The sequence below is a fragment of the Poecilia mexicana genome, unplaced genomic scaffold (genome assembly GCF_051168715.1).
Source record: "Poecilia mexicana isolate PSO_F unplaced genomic scaffold, ASM5116871v1 scaffold_16, whole genome shotgun sequence".
In the NCBI taxonomy this organism is placed as follows: domain Eukaryota; kingdom Metazoa; phylum Chordata; class Actinopteri; order Cyprinodontiformes; family Poeciliidae; genus Poecilia; species Poecilia mexicana.
The window spans coordinates 30,246,958-30,268,755 of NW_028263385.1; the positions used below are offsets into that span (position 1 = coordinate 30,246,958).

Below are 21,798 nucleotides of genomic sequence, written 5' to 3' on the forward strand. Positions count from 1 at the left end.
ACATGTTCCAGAGTGGTTCATTGTACAGAAAATATTCAAACTAAATGTTAATGTTCACTGATTACTGTAAAGACCCAGAGTCATGCTATATTGGACCCAGAGTCATGCTATATTGGACCCAGAGTCATGCTATATTGGAGTGGTAGTGACACCATTCCACATCACAATACAGGACTTAAGAAACTACAGATGATTTATCAATATTCAGTTGTTTAACTCGAGTTTAAATTGAAGAACAAATTGGTTGAAAGTATGCGATACCTTCTGATAGAGTATAAACATTTGTATTCTTTTTTTTTAAGTTTCGTTAGTTAAGCACTAAATATAACTCATGGATGATGAATCATTATATTCTGTATAAACTAAAAAGGAGACAACTAAAATTAGAATTGAGTAAATAAACATCTACACATTTAAAAACATTTTAGCAAATAATTATAATAAAAATAAAATATACTGTCACGTAACGTTTGAAAAAATAACTTTTTAGAATGCATTTTTTTCTGTCAACTTTCATTTAACACTCCAGTCCAGTTGGTGGCAGTAATGGGCTTTCATAGTTGGTCAAGCAGCCGCCATTAAGCTCCAGAGGAATATTTGCACCGGTGCTAACGGGTGCTAAGGTAGACCCAACATGAACGAAAATCCCCGTGCGTTGTGTGAAATGGTGGAAAAAGTACTATTTCATGGAGTTACTTTTTCAGTATTGTATTGATATTAAGCATTTTCCCGGCGGAAAACAACAGATGACACTGCAGCGGTCGGTCCAACAAGGCCGAACTCACAGTAAGAAAGCTTTTATGAATAGTGAGCACGTGCAGCGAGGCGAGTTGCTTTGTTTGTTTCTTACAGAAAGCGGTCTGTTGTTTTCATAATGCCAAAACAAGTGTAGGGAGAGATTTCGTATTGTATTTTTTATTACATGTGATGTTCTGAACTCTTAAAAATACTCGCATCTTCTTTTATTTCTTTTCAGACCTGAAAAATGGCCAAGCCTAAACAGCCAGGCCTCAGATCACGGTGCCGAGGAGCTCTTACGGAGTTCACCAGGACGAAGAGAAATTCAGTAAGTTATGATTTCACATTTAGTAAATAGTGAACACTCGCATATTTGTAAGGAAAACTGATCTTCCGGTTATTTTATTTATTTTGTTATAACGCAATACAGCAAGGCAGAGTGTGGAAAGCAGCAGAGATCGACAACATGGCGGACGGAGGACGGATATCAGGACGGAGCGATGAAGCCGGTATGTATTATGTATCACTGCATTGATTCCCGATTGTACAGTGGCTGGTTGAGAATAATTTTAACTTATTTATTTATGTATTTTTGAGAAAGCAATATATTTCCTACAATATTTTTTTCATTTCACATTTATTTCCACAGACACTCCACAGAATGGGAGTCACATTTGTGTTAATCAGAACTCTTCAGGAACGTTCTGATGATAACAGAGATGAAACTGTGTGTGAGTATCTAATATTTTAGAATGTTGATGATATTTTATGTTTCAGTATTGTTTATGTAGATCAGTGTTTTTCAACCTTTTTCGAGCCAAGGTTCGTTTTAATTGAAAAAATCTCGAGGCACACCACCAACCAAAAATGTAAACAAAGATACTCTGTAGCCGCCTATATTACATATATAGTCATTCTTATCAAAGTGCCTTGAATAGGAATCAAATAAACACAAAAATGTTTTGTTTTTTTAATCACATTTTACATTTCTTATTTCAAATTGCATGTAACATGTCCACTTCAAAAATACACCTGAACAGTGCCACAACAATGTGGTCTTAAATTTAAAGAAGTTGTAGAAAACTTCAAAGTGTTTTACAAACTATTTCACAAGCATTCTTATAGCCGGAATACATAAAATAATTCTTATTCTGAAAGAAGCAATAATATTTGGGAAAGATTTCACTGTTAAAATATGAAGATTTGCATGTACAAAATGTCAATATCTGTATATTTTACCCATCAAGTGTGAAACCTGTGCATGTTTGGATGAAAACAGCTGATTTCCTGGCAGAAATTGAAGAAAGACAAAGCTCTTCCTCAATAGCTCTCAGTCTCTCTCTGGTTTCAGTTTTTATAGTAGCCAGGCTTGAGAAGCTCACTTCACACAGACATGTTGAGGGAAATGGACCCATGTTCTTTCCAACTACTGCTGAGCTTCATTGTCGTCACAGTCTTGCTAGATACAATGCTCTCACCGCTACCTGTAACATTCATGCATCACTAATTTTCTTGTTTTAATGTAAAATGCTCTGTAAGTGGTAAGAAAATTACATGATTATGCCGCTAGCCACTACTAACCATGGTTTTGTTCACACCGAGCTTAAGTGCAGCGGCTTTATTTCCCTCCTGTAGTGCCAGACCGACAGCCCTCAACTTAAAAGCTGCATCATATGAGTTTGAAAACATTTCTCCGTCGTGCCTGCTGCTAGCATGTGGTTGTTATAAATGAAAATCAATGCGTTCTTCTTTGATTTACAATTTTGACTTCTAATGATTCACTTCCTGCTAGAAAGCCCCCTGGTGGTTGAAGAAAAATACACAGAAAAGCCGCACCGGGCTACAATCCGCATGGTTCAAAGTTTAGGACAAAAGTAGCAGCTTACAGTCCGGAAAATATGGTACCATAGGTGAAATTCAATAATTTCCACGGCACACCTGACGATCACTCACGGCACACTAGTGTGCCGCGGAACAGTGGTTGAAAAACACTGGTCTAGATAATGTGATTATGCTATGCAGGGGCGCTGCCAGGAATTGTGGCCCCCGGACAAAAAATTAGATTGTGATCGACAGCACTAAAACTCTCCTGCCTTTGACTGGTTGTTTCTAGCACTGGGAAAAAGCAGAGGAAATAGATTTTTCACAGATTACCTCTCATGCCATACTGTAACAACGTAATGACAGTTTTAAAATGTGAAAAAAATATTTATATAAAAGTGACATACTACAGCTTTAATTTCACTTGGGAGAGAATGGGTCAGGAGGGACGTGGGTTAGAGCTCCTGCTGACTGATTCATCTGTTGTCAAGTGGTAAAAGGTACAAGGGACAAGTTAAATATATGAATATGTTGGTAATTTTTTTCTTAGTTCATTAAATGCCTCCTCCTCCTGTTTTTGCCTCCACAAAGGGAGGCAAACAGTAGTCTGTAGCTAAGCTAATTATGCTAAATGGTTGATAATCTCACACAGTCTACCCACCTCTCTTGGAGAAAAACTGGGTTATAAATTAACACTCTTGCCTTTTTATCTCTCTCTCTCTACCTCTCTCTTTTATTTTGAAAACCTGATTTTATAGCTTTTCTTAGCAGCATAGTAACTGACAATCATTCATGTCTTCCACTGTCTGCTGCTAACGGCGTCACTCAAGCGCTCCGAGTAGAAACGAACCATTTAACGCAGCTAGGGGGGTTCAGGGCAAATATGGATGTGTGTGTTTTTTGATCAGGGAGTAGGAACATTAAATTTTTACTGCTAAAAACAATTTTTGAAAATACAATATGATTATTTTGTAATTGACAAGACCCCGATTTTTAGGCCCGAGCAGCTAAGCGCTGCGAAGGCCTATTGTAATCGTGCTGTTTATTATTATTAGGCCCGAACAGCTAAGCGCTGCGAAGGCCTATTGTTTTTCTAATGTTTATTAGTTTTAGGCCCGAGCAGCTAAGCGCTGCGAAGGCCTATTGTTTTTCTAATTAGGCCCGAGCAGCTAAGCCCTGCGAAGGCCTATTGTTTTTGTAAAAATAATGTGATCCAGATGCAAATAAGTGGTAAAAAAAAAAAGAAAAACCTTTCTTGAAGTTTCACAAATCAGAAAAAAGTTTCACAAATCCCAAACATGGTTGTAAATATTCTGCTGTTATAGCAGAATAATCTAGTCCAGGTTTGAACAGTCTGTGTTGTAGTTTTTTTTATTAGAGCAGTTCTAATGTGATCCAGAAGCCAAAAAATAGTGATTATCGAACTTTCAGTTTTCACAAATCATAAAAAGGTTTCACAAATCACTAACATGGTTTGAAATATTCTGCTATTAGAACAGTTATCTAGTCCAGCTTTGAAGAATCTAAGAGTTGTAGTTTTTTTTTAATTAGAGCAATTCTAGTAATGAAAGAGGTGCCAAAAATGGTGAAAATCTAACTTTATTGAGTTTTCACAAATAAGAAAAAGGTTTAACAAATCCTAAAAATGCTTATAAATATTCTGCCATTACAACATAATAAGCTAGTCCAGGTTTCAAGTCTCTAGGTGTAGTACTTTTTAAACTAGAATTGATTAAAGATGCAGAAAGTAGTGAAAAATTAAGTGGAATCGCCCTTTAGCCATTGGAAGCTAGAATTGGAAACCAACTCACACAAACACGCCGTCAAATACAGCAACTCACACAAACACGCTGTCAAATACAGTTACTCACAAATAACCAGTCAGATACAGTCACACACACACAAAAACTTCAGCTTTGTATAAGCCTCCCTCTTAATTCCTCCATGGTAAATACCACGTGTCTGCAAACCAACAACATGGAAGCCTACGGTAGCTATGAATAGATTTTGCGTCACTTACATTGGCACAAACCCCCAGCCGGAGGATAAACATTTCCCCTGTTCTCAAGTAAAATACTACAAAAACCTACTGTGTGTAGTATATTCTGAATTATCCCCAAAAAATATAGCTAGATTGGGCCCCTAATGCATCCAGGTAGCAAGCCGTTACTAGCCTCTCCAAAGCTAATGCTAACGAGTACAGGCCTCTACTTATTCCAAACACAACAAACGTATTTCATAACATCTTTAACAAACACATGCAAGGACTTACCTCGACGAAAAGATCCTCAAACAGTTGATGAACCTACAAAATATGCTTAAAAGCTATTCAGTAAAGTTCCGTCTGGTGTTTGTAAACTCTAAGCTCACACGAAGCTAACTCAGAGCGTGTCTGTACAAGACTGGCTCATTTCTCAAGGAAGGCCGTTAAAAAAGCCACTCAACCATTGTTTAAAAAAAAACAACCAATGACATTACAGCACAACTCTAATTCTACCAATAGAGCACACTGTGCATGACGTCACCGTACTATACGCGTTGCTCGTTCGCTGGAAACCATGGCCGTTTCTCAATATGCTTTGTCTGTACTTGTGTTCTCGCGTCCTCGTGAAACGTCATCGACAGCGGCCCAAGTACTGTTCCAATTCAAAGTACACATCCAAGCAAGAACGCTCAAAGTACCCGGATGTGTTCTTGCTCCGCCCATTTTATCGAGGATGCATCAATGCATCCTTCTGCGGACTTGAGGCAGCAAGATATCCCACAATGCAATGCGCCACCAGCAGTGGTAAATATAGAAGGTCAGTACAGAAATGTATTGCATTTTTACCACCATTAATTGCCACGAAAACACATTTAAATTTCTTTTTAGGCGAGAAAGTAGACCTTATAGCTTCGTCTATCCATTCAGTTCATCCAGAATATTCTTACTTTAATAATTGCTACGGAGTTTTTCGGAGTAGCATAGCTCCGCTAACAGACCGGAGGAGCTGCCAGTTTAACGGGCGGTTGGAACGTGTTTTCCCCGCTAACCGCAGCCTGTTTTCAGCAAGTGACTGTTGTTTTCCGCTGCTTATTATCTGTTCTGTTTTTTATATTTATTTAGTTAATATTGGTATTTTATAAATTGTGTTGACACAGACTTTCAAAATCAATTAGTTTCACTCGCTAATTAACTGTTTTGGGGCATTTAAATTCGTAGTAAGAAAAATATTTTAATACAATGTCCCTTCATGATCAGAGAATCATACTTTAATTTGTAAATAAAAAAAAAACACATTTCCCTTGGATTGGTATTTCATGTATGAGAGTGAACTCTTATTTTTCATTGTTTTATGCAGGCAGCTCTTCAGGTGAGCAGACTGCAGCTCCAGGTTTACTTCCAGCTTCCCAAAAACTCCTGGAGGTTCTCTTCATCCCCGTGTCCTGCCAATGTTCTCTTCACTGTCTCTTCATCTTCTTAGAAGAAGAAAAAAAACTATTAAATTATGGTAATATTTGCTTTTGACAGTCACTGAATTTCCTGGAGTTATTGACTGATTATCTGCTTGTTTTTGTTTATTTTTTTGTTATTCTAATAAACATATTCCTACAAAATTATGTTTCTCTTTCAATGCTGGTATCTTACTAGAGTATACTTGATTATGATAACAAAGTAAACATAAGTTTGTTAATAAGTGTTTAGTAGTTATTATAAAATAACCATCCAGTTGTGTAACAGGAACTCTGGCCAGATGCAGGTTGGTAAAACATTAAATATAAAATAATTGTTTTAACTTTCCCTGTTTATGAATCCCTGGCAAACCTGGGGAATAAGGAAGAAATCAGTTAACTGCATGACAGGCTGGCCACCATCTATTATGATTTTTCATTTGAAATAAATATTTTATAAGCAAATAATCTGATGAAGGTGGCAAACAAGATTCAAGCTTCACTGGTAACAGAAGTCTGAAAAAATAATTTGAGGTGATATATTGTTTTTTATTAAGCTTTTTTCAATCAGTAATAAAAAAACTTAATCCCGTTAATTTGAAGGTGTTTCTACTTAGAAATTACTTTTCCTTAATTATGTATATTTGATATCTGTTAATATTTGTCCCAATTATAAAATTATCCAGTCCCAATTGTTAAATTGTTCAGTTTAACACAGGAATCATCCTGTGTTAAATTGAATTTATTGAAATTTACGCTAGTTGAGTGACGTCATCAAGAACGCCCTGTTCCAATTGGCGAACTAGCATACTGCGTCCTTGTGAACTCGGTAAGAACGGACTTTCAACTGTTCTTGCGGGTACGTACTTGCCAAGAACTCAAGAACGTACTTGCGTTCTTGAGTATTGAGAAACGGCCCATCTAAAGACAACACAGATACGTAGATCTTTATGGCAAGCAGTTTTATCATACATTTGGTTTTATTAGACTGTCCGTTGTAACATTCAAGGTATCTAAGAATGCATTTTCACTTGAAAATAAGACAACATTTTAGCTATCTGAATGATAATTTAAGATATCTGCATTACCTTCTGACTAGTAAGAATGAGAATTCATGATCTCTTAAATTCTATGTAAGCCCCTCTGTAATGCTGTTAAGCAATCTATAAAAAGTTGCCTGTTGGTTTTTAGGTTCTATGGAAAACTGTTGTTACATAAATTACGTTTCATATGACTATCATTAAAAATATTCATTTGCCTGAAGAATTACACATTTCATGAACAAAATTGTCATTAACTTCCAAAAACTAGAAAGACCTTGGAAATATTAAATATATAGTGAAGAAAAATTCATTAGTAATTTCTTTATGCAGGTCTATTTTACTATAAGACAATCTTGCAATATTTAAATAAATTTAGCAAGGTATGTAAATGACAACTGGACCACCATACATATTTTGTCTTCACAGAATGACACTCTTAAAAATATAAAGACAGTAACAATGCAACCTATTAGTGTACTGTAATTTATAACAAAATAGCTGTCTGTTTGCTACACTTGCACTGGACATAAAGATGGTCCATTCAGAAAAGCAGAGCTTTACTTTACTATGGAACTGCATAAAAAAGAAACAAATTTTGATTTCTTAATACATGTAACCATGAGAAAAGCTTACTGAGTTTGTTTTTAAATATTTTTTAGATAAAAAATAAGACATTTTTGTCTCATGAAGTGAAACAATTATTTGCAAAAGAAACTTAGATGTGCATGTCAATCCTCTTTTCTTGCTATACTAAGTTTTAGTTTGTGACTCAAAGTTTAGCTTGTGCTTCTCACATGAAGTCATAGGCAGGCCTTAAAATCCCAACAAAATATTTTTGATGTATGCACATAAATCTATGTTTGGCAAAAAAAAACTTTTTACACTCAAAAGAATACGTTATTTAAATTGAAATAAAGTTTGTATACAAAACTTCTTGTTTTTAAATAACACATTACAATTCCACACTTTTTGATTACAATATTATTTTGCTATACTGACGTTAGTGTTTTTTCCATTGAATAATTGATAGATAGATAAATCTTTATTGTCATTGTCACAAGAACAACGAAATTTAAAAAGTGCCGTCAGTCAGTGCATATGCTTAAGAAAAAAAAAAACTTGTCTCACACTTTACAATACTGTAAGAAATACTTAACAAGTAAGTGATGAAAAAAATAAACAAAAACTAATAAATAAGAATAGCCACATTCTCACACACATCATTCATGATGATTAATGGTTGTTTATGATTGCATTTAGTTTTGTTATTGCTGTAGGATAAAAACTGTCTCTGAGTCGGTTGGTTCTTGTTCTGAGTGCTCTGTATCGTCTGCCTGAAGGCATCAGTGTAAACAGAGAATGTCCGGGGTGAGAAGTGTCCTTTGTTATGTGTTGTGCCTTTTTAAGACAGCGGTCGCTGTGCAAGTCCTCCAGTGAGGGGAGAGGACAGCCAATGATTTTTTGGGCTGTATTCACAACCCTTTGTAGAGCTTTCCTTTGAGCCGCAGTGCTGCTGTTATACCATACGCAGATACAATAAGTCAGTGTGCTCTCTATGGAGCACTTGTAAAAGGACACCAGCAGTTTCTCCTTGATGTTGTTCTTCCTGAGAACCCTCAGGAAGTACAGTCTTTGCTGGGCCTTTTTTGTCAGCTCGAAGGTGTTCATGTTCCATGTGAGGCCCTGCTCAATGTGGACCCCAAGGAAACGAAAGTCAGCTACACTTTCCACACATTTTCCCCCAATGGTTAGTGGTGTAATGTCCGTTCTTTTCCTCCTGTAATCTATTATGAGTTCTTTTGTCTTTGAGCTGTTGAGGAGCAGATTGTTCTCCCTGCACCACACTGACAGCCGCTCCACCTCACCTCTGTAGGCGGACTCGTCACCTCCTGAGATGAGCCCCACCACAGTGGTGTCATCAGCAAACTTGATGATGGTGTTGCTGTGGTGAGCAGAGGTGCAGTCATATGTGTACAGACAATAGAGCAGGGGGCTCAGCACACAGCCCTGTGGAGAGCCAGTACTAAGGCTGAGGGCAGTGGATGTATGTTGTCCCACCCTAACTCTCTGCTGTCGGTTGGTCAGGAAGCTCGTAATCCACATACGGGTGGAGTCAGGGACACCCAGGTCCCTCAATTTGTCCACCAGTCTGTGAGGGAGGATGGTATTGAAAGCAGAGCTGTAGTCCACAAAGAGCATCCGCACATAGCTCCCCTGCCGCTCCAGATGTGACAGAGCAGCATGGAGGGCTGTGGTCACAGCGTCCTCTGTGGATCTGTTGGTTCTGTAGGCGAACTGGTGGGGGTCAAAGCCAGGAGGGAGAAGTGCTGTGATGTGACCCCGAACCAGTTTTTCAAAACACTTCATCACCACAGGGGTTAGTGCCACTGGCCGGTAGTCGTTGAGGCTAGAGATGTGAGCTTGTCCTGTAAACTGTGGGTGTTTTGTTTCGCGTGGCATATTGCTGCCATCTGTTGGACGTTTGGGGAACTGCTTTTACCTTTGTGTTGTTTAGTCAGTACTGTGGTTTGCTAGTAGACCAGATGAACGCTAGTCTTTTATGAATGTCGCATTTCAGTTACGGGTTCTTCGACGCAAAGCCTGTAAGTTGCTACATCAAAACGATATGTTATAACATATGAGAAGTAATTTGCTTATTGAATTTATGTTTAATCAGTTTGAAAATACCAGCGGGCGATTTAAGTATGTTTTACATCATTGCTAACTAGCAGGCTGCTAAGTTTTCTTAGGCCGTTATGTAGCGTTCCGGCTCATAGCATTCTGACCTAACTGTTCTATCATTTGTTATACTTTTAATGTATGAAACTGAATGTTAACACTTCTGTTTACTGCTCTGAGCTCATTCTGAGTTATTTGTGTTTTGGCAGTTTCACTCCATTCTGCATGACAATAAAGGAAGATGTTAATCCTGACTCGTGTAAAAGGAGTTTGGCTGATGGTTAGCTGATGGTTACAAGACACCTTAGCGAGACCATTACAGTGAAAAGGCTTACGAATCAGCTGAAACTTCGTCTGAAATCACCATGGAAGATCATGACAGTGCGTCTCAAGTCAGCACAGGAAGCATACGCTCGTCTGCATCACAGATCAGCAGGTCTGCGTTAGCCCGCGCCAGGGCAGAAGCGGCACGTGCACGCGCATCTTACGCTGAGCGAGAAGTACAACTTAAACTGAATAAAGTGAAATTGGAAGCAGAATTGGAGTCCCTGAGCTTGCAGCGAGAGGCAGCAGCTGCCGATGCAGAAGCGGACATTCTGGAGGCAGCTGAGAGTAACAGTGGCCACTTTTCTGTTATGCAAAGGAGTAATGCACCAATACATGCTGAATCAGCAGAACACACACTGGAATATATTGAGGGACAAGCAAAGCATCAAGTCGACTTACAAAGTAAAGATGCTCTAAGCAACATACCACATCCAAAGGTCGATTTTCCAAGAGAGAAAGTGTCGAGCACCAATGTCACACATGAGCCAGTCAGAGGAAGTCGAAACAGGGAGATGTTTCAGAACTCTTATAAGGAAACACCTTCAAAGGCTTATGTGCAGCTACCCACACCCAGGCATTACCCTCCTGCCACAGGAGATGATTGTGAAAGGGCATCATTGAGACATCCACACTACCCTGATCCACCAGCTCGGCCCTATACATCACCAAATGTTTCCAGCTCACATCCCCAAAGTCACAGAGACTCAATGTTTGACATTGCCAAGTATTTAGCACGACGGGATTTGGTGAGCACAGGCCTGAGCAAGTTCAACGACCAACCAGAAAGCTTCAGAGCATGGGTATCTGCCTTTGTTAACGCAACCCAAGAGCTAGAGCTTTCAGCAAGCGAAGAGCTGGATCTTCTCACAAAGTGGCTTGGAAGGGAGTCAGCAGAACATGTGAAGAGGATGCGGCTTATGCACATTAGTAACCCTGAAGCAGCTCTCAAGAAAGCCTGGGACAGGTTGTATGAGTGCTACGCTGCACCAGAAGTGATTGAAAGTTCATTATTTAAACGACTTGATGCGTTTCCCAGAGTTTCCAGCAGGGATTACAATAAGCTAAGAGAGCTGGGAGATCTTTTATTAGAACTTCAGGCAGCAAAAGAAGATGGATATCTTCCTGGATTAGATTTCTTGGATACAGCTCGAGGAATTAGTCCAGTCTTAGAAAAGCTTCCCCACAATCTACAGGAGAAGTGGATAACAGAGGGCTCAAGATTTAAGAGAGAGCATTATGGTCGTTTCCCACCATTCTGCTATTTTGCTTCATTTGTGAGTAATGAAGCCCATACCAGAAATGATCCCAGTTTCGCTGTTCCCAGCAGTTCTCAACCTACTGTAAAAACTAAGTCATTTGTGCAACACACAGCTTCAAAATTTCCTGTAACGGTGCAAAAAACAGACTTAGAAGAGGGCCCTGCTGTTCCTGCCACACCTGACAACCCAAGCAAGCATTGTCCAATCCATAAAAAACCCCACCCTCTGAAGAAGTGCAAAGTTTTCCGAGCCAAGACATTGGAAGAAAGGAAAATGTTTTTAAAAGACTGTGGGATTTGTTACAAATGCTGTGCATCCTGTTCCCATATTGCAAGAGACTGCAAAGTTCTTACCAAATGCAGTGAATGCAACAGTGAACACCACATCTCAGCAATGCATCCCGGTCCACTTTCAAATGAGTTAAAGACTACTTTAACATCAGAGGTCAGCGAAGTCGAAGAAGATCATTCTAACAACATCGCTGTAAGTAGTCACTGCACAGAAGTTTGTGGTGAAAGCCAAGCACACATGTCCTGTGCCAAAATATGTCTCACTAGAGTGTTTCTTCAGGACCAAAGAGACAAAGCCATAAGGGTATATGCAGTAATTGACGACCAAAGCAACTGCTCACTTGCTAGGTCAGAACTGTTCGAGATCTTCAACATCCAGAGTCAGGTTTTTCCCTATTCATTGAAGACATGTTCAGGGCTCACAGACATGTCAGGGAGGAAAGCTGCAGGATTGTGTATTGAACCAGTAAACGGAGGCAAATGCATAGCTCTACCACCATTGATTGAATGCAACCAAATACCCAACAACAGGTATGAAATACCTACACCAGCTGCAGCTCTTCATCACCCACACCTTCAGTCTATCGCTTCGCAAATCCCTGAAATTGATCCCAGAGCAGAGATACTGCTCCTGCTTGGGCGGGATGTTATCGAAGCGCACAAAGTTACACAGCAAATAAGTGGCCCAGCTAATGCTCCCTTTGCTCAGAAGCTTCACCTTGGCTGGGTAGTAGTCGGGGAGGTGTGTCTTCAAGGTGCCCACAGGTCAAGTGTATCATCCTACAAAACCACTGTTTTGCCTGGTGGTCGACCATCTTACATGACATCATGTGATGCATACATACAGCTTCAAGAGAGAGCAAGCTACGGCGGGGAGGGCCCTTGGGGCACATCTGCACCGTCAAATGAGCAAAGAGAACAAAGCATAGGAAAGACTGTGTTTACTGAAACGGGTAACGACAATAAGTTAGCACCATCATATGAAGATATTGTCTTTTTAAAGACCATGAATACCCAAGTGTACAGGGATAAAGACAAAACATGGGTAGCTCCGCTACCATTCAAGGCACCCAGGCCAAGGCTGCCAAACAACCGTGAGCAGGCAGCAAAGCGCCTCACCTCCTTGTGCCACACGCTCAACCGAAAAGGAGAGATGAGAGAACATTTTGAGAGCTTTATGAAGAAGATATTTGAAAACAATCATGCTGAGATAGCACCACCCCTTGGAGAGAATGAAGAGTGCTGGTACTTACCTTTCTTCGGTGTTTACCATCCTCAAAAGCCGGGGCAAATCAGGGTCGTTTTTGATTCCAGTGCTCAGCACCAGGGAATTTCATTGAACAGTGTGCTGCTCAAAGGGCCAGATCTTAATAACAGCTTACTTGGGGTCCTGCTTAGATTCAGGAAGGAGAAAGTAGCTGTCACAGCTGACATCCGTCAGATGTTTCATTGTTTTCGAGTAAGGGAGGACCACAGAAACTTTTTGAGGTTTATGTGGTTCAGAGACAATGACATGACTAAAGACATTATCGATTACAGGATGAAAGTCCATGTGTTCGGCAACAAACCGTCCCCAGCTGTAGCCATATATGGTCTCCGAAGAGCTGCTGAAGCAGGAGCACGTTGCCATGGTGAAGACACATGTCACTTTGTGGAGAGACATTTCTATGTCGATGATGGACTTGTGTCCCTTCCATCTGATACACAAGCCATAGACCTCCTTCAGAGGACTCAAGCATCCCTGTCTGAGTCTAATCTTCGCCTCCACAAGATTGCATCTAACAGTTCAGCTGTGATGAAGGCTTTCCCTCCTGAAGACCATGCGGAAGGAATCAAAGACCTGGATTTCAGTGGAGATCAGGAACCTGTGCAGCGTAGTCTGGGGTTGTGCTGGCAGGTAGCATCTGACACCTTAACATTCAGCATCTCTGTCAAGGACAAACCATTCACCCGTCGGGGTGTCCTATCCATAGTGAACAGCCTGTTTGATCCCATCGGGTTTGTTGCTCCAGTCATAATACATGGAAGGATTCTACTACGAGAGCTAAACAGTGACACATTCGACTGGGACACACCATTACCCGAAGCGAAGCAACAAAGCTGGGAATCTTGGAAAGATTCTCTGCAAGAACTGAGCCATCTGCACATTCCTCGCATGTACACCTGTAATTCCCTATGTGAAACTGTGCGGAAGGAATTATGTGTCTTCTCTGATGCATCTACCAAAGCCATTGGAGCGGTGGCATACATCAGAGCCATAAGTGAGGATGGGACAAGTAGCGTGGGTTTCGTTTTTGGGAAAGCCAGACTGACACCCCAGTCAGAGCCTACTATTCCACGCCTGGAGCTGTGTGCTGCCGTGATGGCGGTGGAAATAGCTGATTTCATTCTCAGCGAGATTGACTTTCAGCCAGATGCAGTGAAGTTTTACTGCGACAGTAAGGTTGTTTTAGGTTATATACATAACCAGAGCAGGCGATTTTATGTATATGTGCATAACAGGATTCAGCGTATACACCAGTCTTCAAAACCTGAGCAGTGGTTCTACATCCCATCGGAGCAGAATCCAGCAGACATGGCATCTCGGTCAGTTCATGCCTCCCAGCTATCCTCCACCATGTGGTTCTCTGGACCGGCTTTCCTCCACAAATGCCATCAAGGTGAGGAAGCAATAACTCAAACACACGAGCTTGTAAATCCAGATGAAGATGTTGAGGTGCGACCAAGTGTTACATGCTGTGTTACGCAAACTCAAGCAACAAGAACCCTGACTGCTGACCGGTTTCAGAGGTTCTCTGCTTGGAGCTCACTTTTAAGAGCAATGAGTTTTCTCATTCACATTGCTCGTTCACACCAATCAAGTCAAAAAGCAAACGGTTGCAAAGGATGGCACAGATGTCATAAGCCTCGAACCCCAGAAGAGATGATTCAAGCTGAAAACATCATTATAAGATCAGCACAAGACCAGGCTTTTACAGAGGAGATAACAGCTCTGACCACAGGGAAGCCTGTTCCAAAACATAGTCCCCTTTTTAAGCTTCAGCCTGGGATTGATGAAGCAGGACTCATCAGGGTTGGAGGCCGGCTTAAAAACGCTCGGCTGGAGATTGAAGTGAAAAATCCTCTGATCCTACCTAAAAACCACCACATATCCATGCTTCTGGCCCGTCACTATCATGAGCAGGTGCAACACCAGGGGCGTCATTTCAGTGAAGGAGCCGTTAGAGCTGCGGGTTTGTGGATTATTGGAGGTAAAAAACTTATTGGCTCTATTATTCACTCCTGCATCACCTGCCGGAAACTCAGAGGCACAGTCATGGAACAGCAGATGGCTGACTTGCCCCCTGAACGCGTGACAGCAGCACCACCTTTCACGTTCATAGGGATGGATGTTTTTGGGCCGTGGTCAGTTACTGCCAGACGGACAAGAGGTGGCCAAGCAGAAAGTAAGCGGTGGGCTCTACTGTTTACATGCATGTCTACCAGAGCAGTGCACATCGAAGTCATTTCTACTCTGGATACATCAGGTTGCATTAATGCTATGAGAAGACTTTTCGCAATAAGGGGACCTGCCAAACATCTTAGGTCAGACTGCGGAACTAACTTTGTCGGAGCACGGAAGGAGCTTGGATTCCTGAAAAAAGTGGAGGGTGACAGTGTCCAAAGATACCTGAATAAACATGGCTGCACTTGGGAATTTAACTCTCCTCATTCCAGTCACATGGGAGGAGCATGGGAGAGGATGATTGGGGTTGCCCGGAGGATCCTAGATGGCATGCTGGCAAAAGAACATGTTCACCTTACACACGATGTCTTGTGTACTCTGATGGCTGAGGTGTCAGCCATTATAAATTCCAGACCCCTCATTCCTGTGTCTACAGACCCTGAATCGCCATTCCTACTTACACCTGCGACACTTCTCACACAGAAGACAGGTGCTTCATCTCTCTGTGGAGAGTTTACAAACAAGGATTCATTTGGATGTCAGTGGAAAAGAGTACAGGTGCTTGCCAGCAATTTTTGGAACCGTTGGAGGAGTGAGTACTTGTCTTCTCTCCAGCAACGTTGCAAGTGGAACAAACGTCATCGCAATCTTCAAAAGGGGGACATTGTGCTGTTAAAGGACAGTCAGGCACCGCGCAATGACTGGCCAATGGCTGTTGTTGTCGCCTCATACCCGAGTGCAGATGGTTTGGTTCGCAAAGTGGAACTGAAGGTAACATCACGGAGTGGTTCAAAGACTTACTTGAGGCCCATTTCAGAGGTTGTACTCCTTATGCCCAATGACACTGCAAGTTAGAACTCTTTCAAATGTTTATGTTGTGTGACATCACGGATGTCAGGCGGGGAGTGTCCTGTAAACTGTGGGTGTTTTGTTTCGCGTGGCATATTGCTGCCATCTGTTGGACGTTTGGGGAACTGCTTTTACCTTTGTGTTGTTTAGTCAGTACTGTGGTTTGCTAGTAGACCAGATGAACGCTAGTCTTTTATGAATGTCGCATTTCAGTTACGGGTTCTTCGACGCAAAGCCTGTAAGTTGCTACATCAAAACGATATGTTATAACATATGAGAAGTAATTTGCTTATTGAATTTATGTTTAATCAGTTTGAAAATACCAGCGGGCGATTTAAGTATGTTTTACATCATTGCTAACTAGCAGGCTGCTAAGTTTTCTTAGGCCGTTATGTAGCGTTCCGGCTCATAGCATTCTGACCTAACTGTTCTATCATTTGTTATACTTTTAATGTATGAAACTGAATGTTAACACTTCTGTTTACTGCTCTGAGCTCATTCTGAGTTATTTGTGTTTTGGCAGTTTCACTCCATTCTGCATGACAATAAAGGAAGATGTTAATCCTGACTCGTGTAAAAGGAGTTTGGCTGATGGTTAGCTGATGGTTACAAGACACCTTAGCGAGACCATTACAGAGCTTTCTTGGGTATGGGGACTATGGTGGAAGATTTCAGGCAGGATGGGACTGTAGACAGGGCTAGGGACTGGTTGAAGATCCTGGTGAAGACTCCAGCCAGCTGATCAGCGCAATCTTTCAGGACACGTCCAGGGACGCCATCAGGCCCAGCAGCCTTCCTTGGGTTGACGGCCCGCAGTGTGCGCCTCACCTCGTGCTCCTCTACAACGAGGAGTGTGGTGTTCTGGGTCACTTGATGTAGTGTGGCTGCCTCTGTTGGCTTCACCTCGAAGCGGGCAAAGAAGAGGTTCAGCTCCTCTGCCAGCGTGGCGTCGCCTTCCGCAGCTGCGAAGTTGGTCCTGTAGTTGGTGAAATGCTGGATTCCCTGCCACACCTGCCTGCTGTTGTTGCTGTCAAGATAGCCCTCTATCCTCCTCCTGTAGTCGGACTTAGCCATTCTGATGCCTCTCTTCAAGTTAGCTCGGGCTGTACTGTAGACGGTCCTGTCCCCTGGGGTAAATAATTTATCTTCATACTTCAGAGATGCATGATCGATCCAATTTGAACCAGACGTTTTATGATTGACACTTGTGAACCTCTAAGGAGCCCGATTGAGTTTTAATTTCGTCAAAGACAAAACCTAGAACATGTCCTGAACTATATCCTATTCCATACTGACATTAGAAATATCCACATTATGAGCAGATATTCATATGCACTACATACCTAACATTCATAAACTACATTGTCCAATCCTACATATAAAACTCTTTAATAAGTTACTCTCACCATTTATGAAAAACTGACTAATCTGGAAATATCTCACTCTATCCCTCCCTGAAACTAAAATACTTGACTTAAGATTTATTTTCAACCTTGAAAGATGTTCTTTTATAATATTACACAAATATTTTAAAAACCAAACCAATTACTAAATAAATAACTCCACAACAAACCACTTTTATTATAAAAACTTAAGTTATAATAGTAAAAACACACAAAGAAAATCCACACCAAAACTATTTACAGAAAACATGCAACTACATTAATGATCTACATCACACATTGCCTCTTCATCCATCAAGCCCTCAACGTCGTCATGATCCACAGACGAATCTGTCATAAGGTGGGGTGAGGTGGTGAGGATATGACGCCGAAACCCAGGTTATGGTAATGAAGATGATGATTTAATAATGATGTTGCTCGAAAACAGTCCAAGGCAGGCAGCACGGCAGGAACAAGCACGCAGCTAATAGCCGGTAGCAACTGACTAACAGGACTAGACGGGAGCTAGCACTAACCAGGACTTAGCAGTTCTACTGGCGAGTGCGGACAACATAAGACAACGTTCGACAAACGACAGACATTAGACAAGGACCCAACGAGGAACACAGACAACAGGTGGGTTTAAATACACACGGGGTAATCAGGGGAATGAGACACACCTGGGGAGCAATCAACGGGGAGGACAGGACAGAGACTCACAGGAAAACAGGACTGAACACAGAAAACTCAAAAATAAACATACAGAAACACGGATCGTGACAGAATCTTCAGTCTGGGTGAAGCAATCCTTTTTTTCTGCAAAAAATTAACATACAAAGAATATCAAGACAGATTAAATGCTGTACTGAATAGACTACACAAACATGTCCCAACTCTTAAACATAAAAAAATAGGAAGTACTAAGCAAGACAAATGTATTCCTGATTTACATATTTACATGTCTTACAATGTTCTGGCTTTCTAACATTACATTTACAAAAAATATTACATAATGTTTAATTTATTGGAATACTAATACATATATTTCCAAGATTATTACAATTCTAAATAACATTCATGATTTACTACTAACAAAAAACACATCCAAAACACAGAAAGAAAAAAATACACATATAAGACATCATGTAAAGTTGCTTTAAACCTGCTGATAAGTGATTTTCCCAGACCTATGTTAAAATGCAACTTCTCAAATTTTTACACCTTTCATAAATGATGAAGACTTGACTATTGGCTTGTTGTTTTAATAGACATATTCATCAGAACAATACACTTCACAAAGATCTTATATAAACTATAAAATTATTATGGGCTGCATTGGATCAAATATGGCACAAACTATACAAATATAATTGATGAAAATTAGAGAACAATTTTCTTACAAATATGTTGTATCTTCAAACGCAACTATTTCTAAATTAATATCCAAAGAATATAAATACTTCATAAGTACAAACATCAACTTTCTCACATATATTTCTATATTTTTTACTATAATAATTAGGTATAAAGTAAGACCGTTATAATATTTTAATCCCTGTAAATTAAGCATATTATTTTAGTTAAACATGAAATTATCCTGACCTTTGGAGCTTATGCACATTTTCCTTGTCATTTTTTGTTGAGTAACCACAGATAAGATTGCAAAATGTTAACATATTTGCATTCATTTCATAATACTCCTAAAAATATTAAAGACTTTCAGATTTTGGAAAAATAAACTCTATCTGATTAAGATATCTGACAAGAATACTAGTCTGCTATAAAGATACAACTGTCTGAGTTACACTATCATTATTATAAAGTACTAAATGTATGGAATTATTTTGTGGAGATAAACTTTCACTTCTGTATTTTTAAAGTTTGTTAAAATTCTTATGATAAAACTGTATCTTTCATAATATTTGATTTATTACATAAAGAAAAAGAATAAAGAATCTAAGAAAAATATTATTTTTCATAAGCAGTGCAAATACCCAAGAAGATTCCATTAAATCACCTGATTTTTCTATAACAAAAACTCAGTGAATGATCCTTATTAAAATTTTTATTATACATGCAAAATTTACACCTTTAATAAAGATTAAAAATTACTTAAATACCTACCGTCATAAAAAAATGCTGCACACGCCTGCAAAACCTCCAATTCCTGTTTAAAATTTGAATACTGCCTCTCAGCTTTCTCCAACTGTTGCTTAAGAAAATCCACCTTCTTTTCTAAGGCCTTGCAATTTCTCTCCCTTTGAGATAAGGCAGTAAATGCTTTGTCGAAGACATGGCACACATTTTTGAAGACGTCTTCTCTCGTACTCAAGCCATCATTCACAAGGTACTGAAAATAAAAATCATATATACATACATATTTAACATATTTTGAGATTAACACTAATATTGAACTAATGATCAACATGATACAAAATTATAGGAAATAACTCACATAGGCCAGACTACATAACTAACGGCTGTATATGACATGTACTTGAATGTATTTCTGTATGTGATAAAAACATCTGACACACAAAGATGAAAAGAAGAGGGCAGCAGATCATGTGAAAATATAATATTTATGTCATTTAGGGCTGTTGTAAACGAATATTTTAGTAATCGAGTAATCTATTGATTATTCTTACGATTAATCGAGTAATCGGATAAAAAACAATTATAAAATGAAATATTGGTAAATCTGGCATAATACCGGTGTTACTATCAGATATCAATATCAGTCCAATTTTTCATATTTGAGCATCCCTAACAGTTGCTTTTTTGTAGTTTAGAAAACTAACCTGTAACAATAATAGCTCACTTTCTAAGTTAACCAGAAGAAAAGTTATAGAAAAATCTGAAATTATATTGAATTTAATAACAAAGAGGCAGGCTCACAAATATGCTTATAAAAATGTCTACAATCCAGCTTTTAGTTTATGTATTCATCTTCAGTGAGTTTAATAGATTAATTAAACTCACCTTGCCACCTAACCTGTCACGCTTTGGGTTTGAAAATACGGGAAATGCCGCCTGGAGTGGGAGGAGAGGGCGAATGAACGAACGTAAGATGGGGTGGAGGGGAGGAAATAGACCAGCGGACTGACGAACCGTTAGACCGGGGGACGAACACGGGGGGAAGCAATACGGATATTTACGACACCTTCACTGGTCACACTCAGAAACTCATCTACCAGTCATGTACGATGCGCTCCGCCACCCGTTTCTTCAGACCGGGATATGAAATTTATTGTGCGGTTCGTCGGTAAAGCTACATTTACACGGTAAGCATCAGCTACTCAGCCGCCCGCCCTGTTCCGTCTACCGCTCACCTCAGCGCTCTTCCCGCCGTTCGCTTTCAACCAGCAGCCCCGGAGGAGAAATGCTGCCGTACTCCAGGCATTCCCCCAGTCATTTTAAGGATGCTTATTGGTTCCCCAAAAACGATAAAAAGTCGGGCATTATCATCAATCAATAAAATCCCCACGGGCCAATCTTGAAGATTGGACTTTATGCCGCTGAGACTTAGCTTTTGTCAACAACTCAGAGGCGGAAGTGAGAGCTCCGCGCAACGCAAATGAAGTCCCGGCCGGAACACGGTGCGCTAACTAATAAAACATAAATTAACGAAGCTTCGAGGCAGGTAAATTTTCCTCGAGGAATTTTAGTAATCGAGGTACTCGAATCATTCGAGGAATCGTTTCAGCCCTGTCATTCTCAAAAATTTTGGAAATGACTGTACAAATAAACGTTCGATAGAAATAAGTGCTTGGGTTATCCATTTGGATAACTCAAAGATTGCCAGCAAATCTTCTAAAAATAACCTATGTGTTAGGTTCCGTGTTTCTGTGTGTTTATTTTTGAGTTTTTCTGTGTTCAGCCCTGTTTCCTGTGAGTCTCTGTCCTGTCCTCTCCGCTGATTGCTCCCCAGGTGTGTCTCATTTCCCGATTACCCCGTGTGTATTTAAACCCAGCTGTTGTCTGTGTTCCTCGTCGGGTCCTTGTCTGTGTCTAACGTCTAGTTGGTTGGTTTCTGCTCTGACATTATATCGTACTCACCAGTGGAACTGCCAAGTCCTGGTTTGTGCGTGCTCTCGTTTCATGTCCAGTTTTATCAGTTGCTACCGGTATTTGGCTGTGTGCCTGTCTCTCTGCCGTGCTGCCTGTGTTTGGACTGTTGGAGTATCTTCGTCATTAAAATCTTCATCATCATCACTATACCTGGGTCTCAGCGTCTCTCCTCACCACTACCAACCACACCTTACGACACTATGTAATCTGAAATACAGAAATAAAGAAAACCTCTTTCTAAGACAATTATATTAAATACTTAAAAGAACATTTACTATTTGTAAATATGCTTAATTTCTCACCATAAAATTAATAATTATACTATTTAGTAAATCTTTTAAAACCTATTATTTTTCTTCCATTAAACCAATTGCTATTTCTTACACTTCTACGTAAAATAAAACATTTAGAGATCAATATTGGTTTAATAAAGAATGTAATGCTTAGAGTTCTTAATCTACT

At 40.0% G+C, this 21,798-nt stretch overlaps 1 long non-coding RNA gene across 1 annotated transcript; it reads left to right on the forward strand.

The window, feature by feature from the left end:
* The first annotated feature begins 591 nt into the window (after positions 1-591).
* Positions 592-6,159, forward strand: LOC148155169 (uncharacterized). Its single transcript, XR_015765600.1, has 5 exons — positions 592-786; positions 977-1,066; positions 1,169-1,247; positions 1,388-1,469; positions 5,901-6,159. It is a non-coding gene; the product is annotated as an uncharacterized LOC148155169 (long non-coding RNA).
* Positions 6,160-21,798: the final 15,639 nt, after the last annotated feature.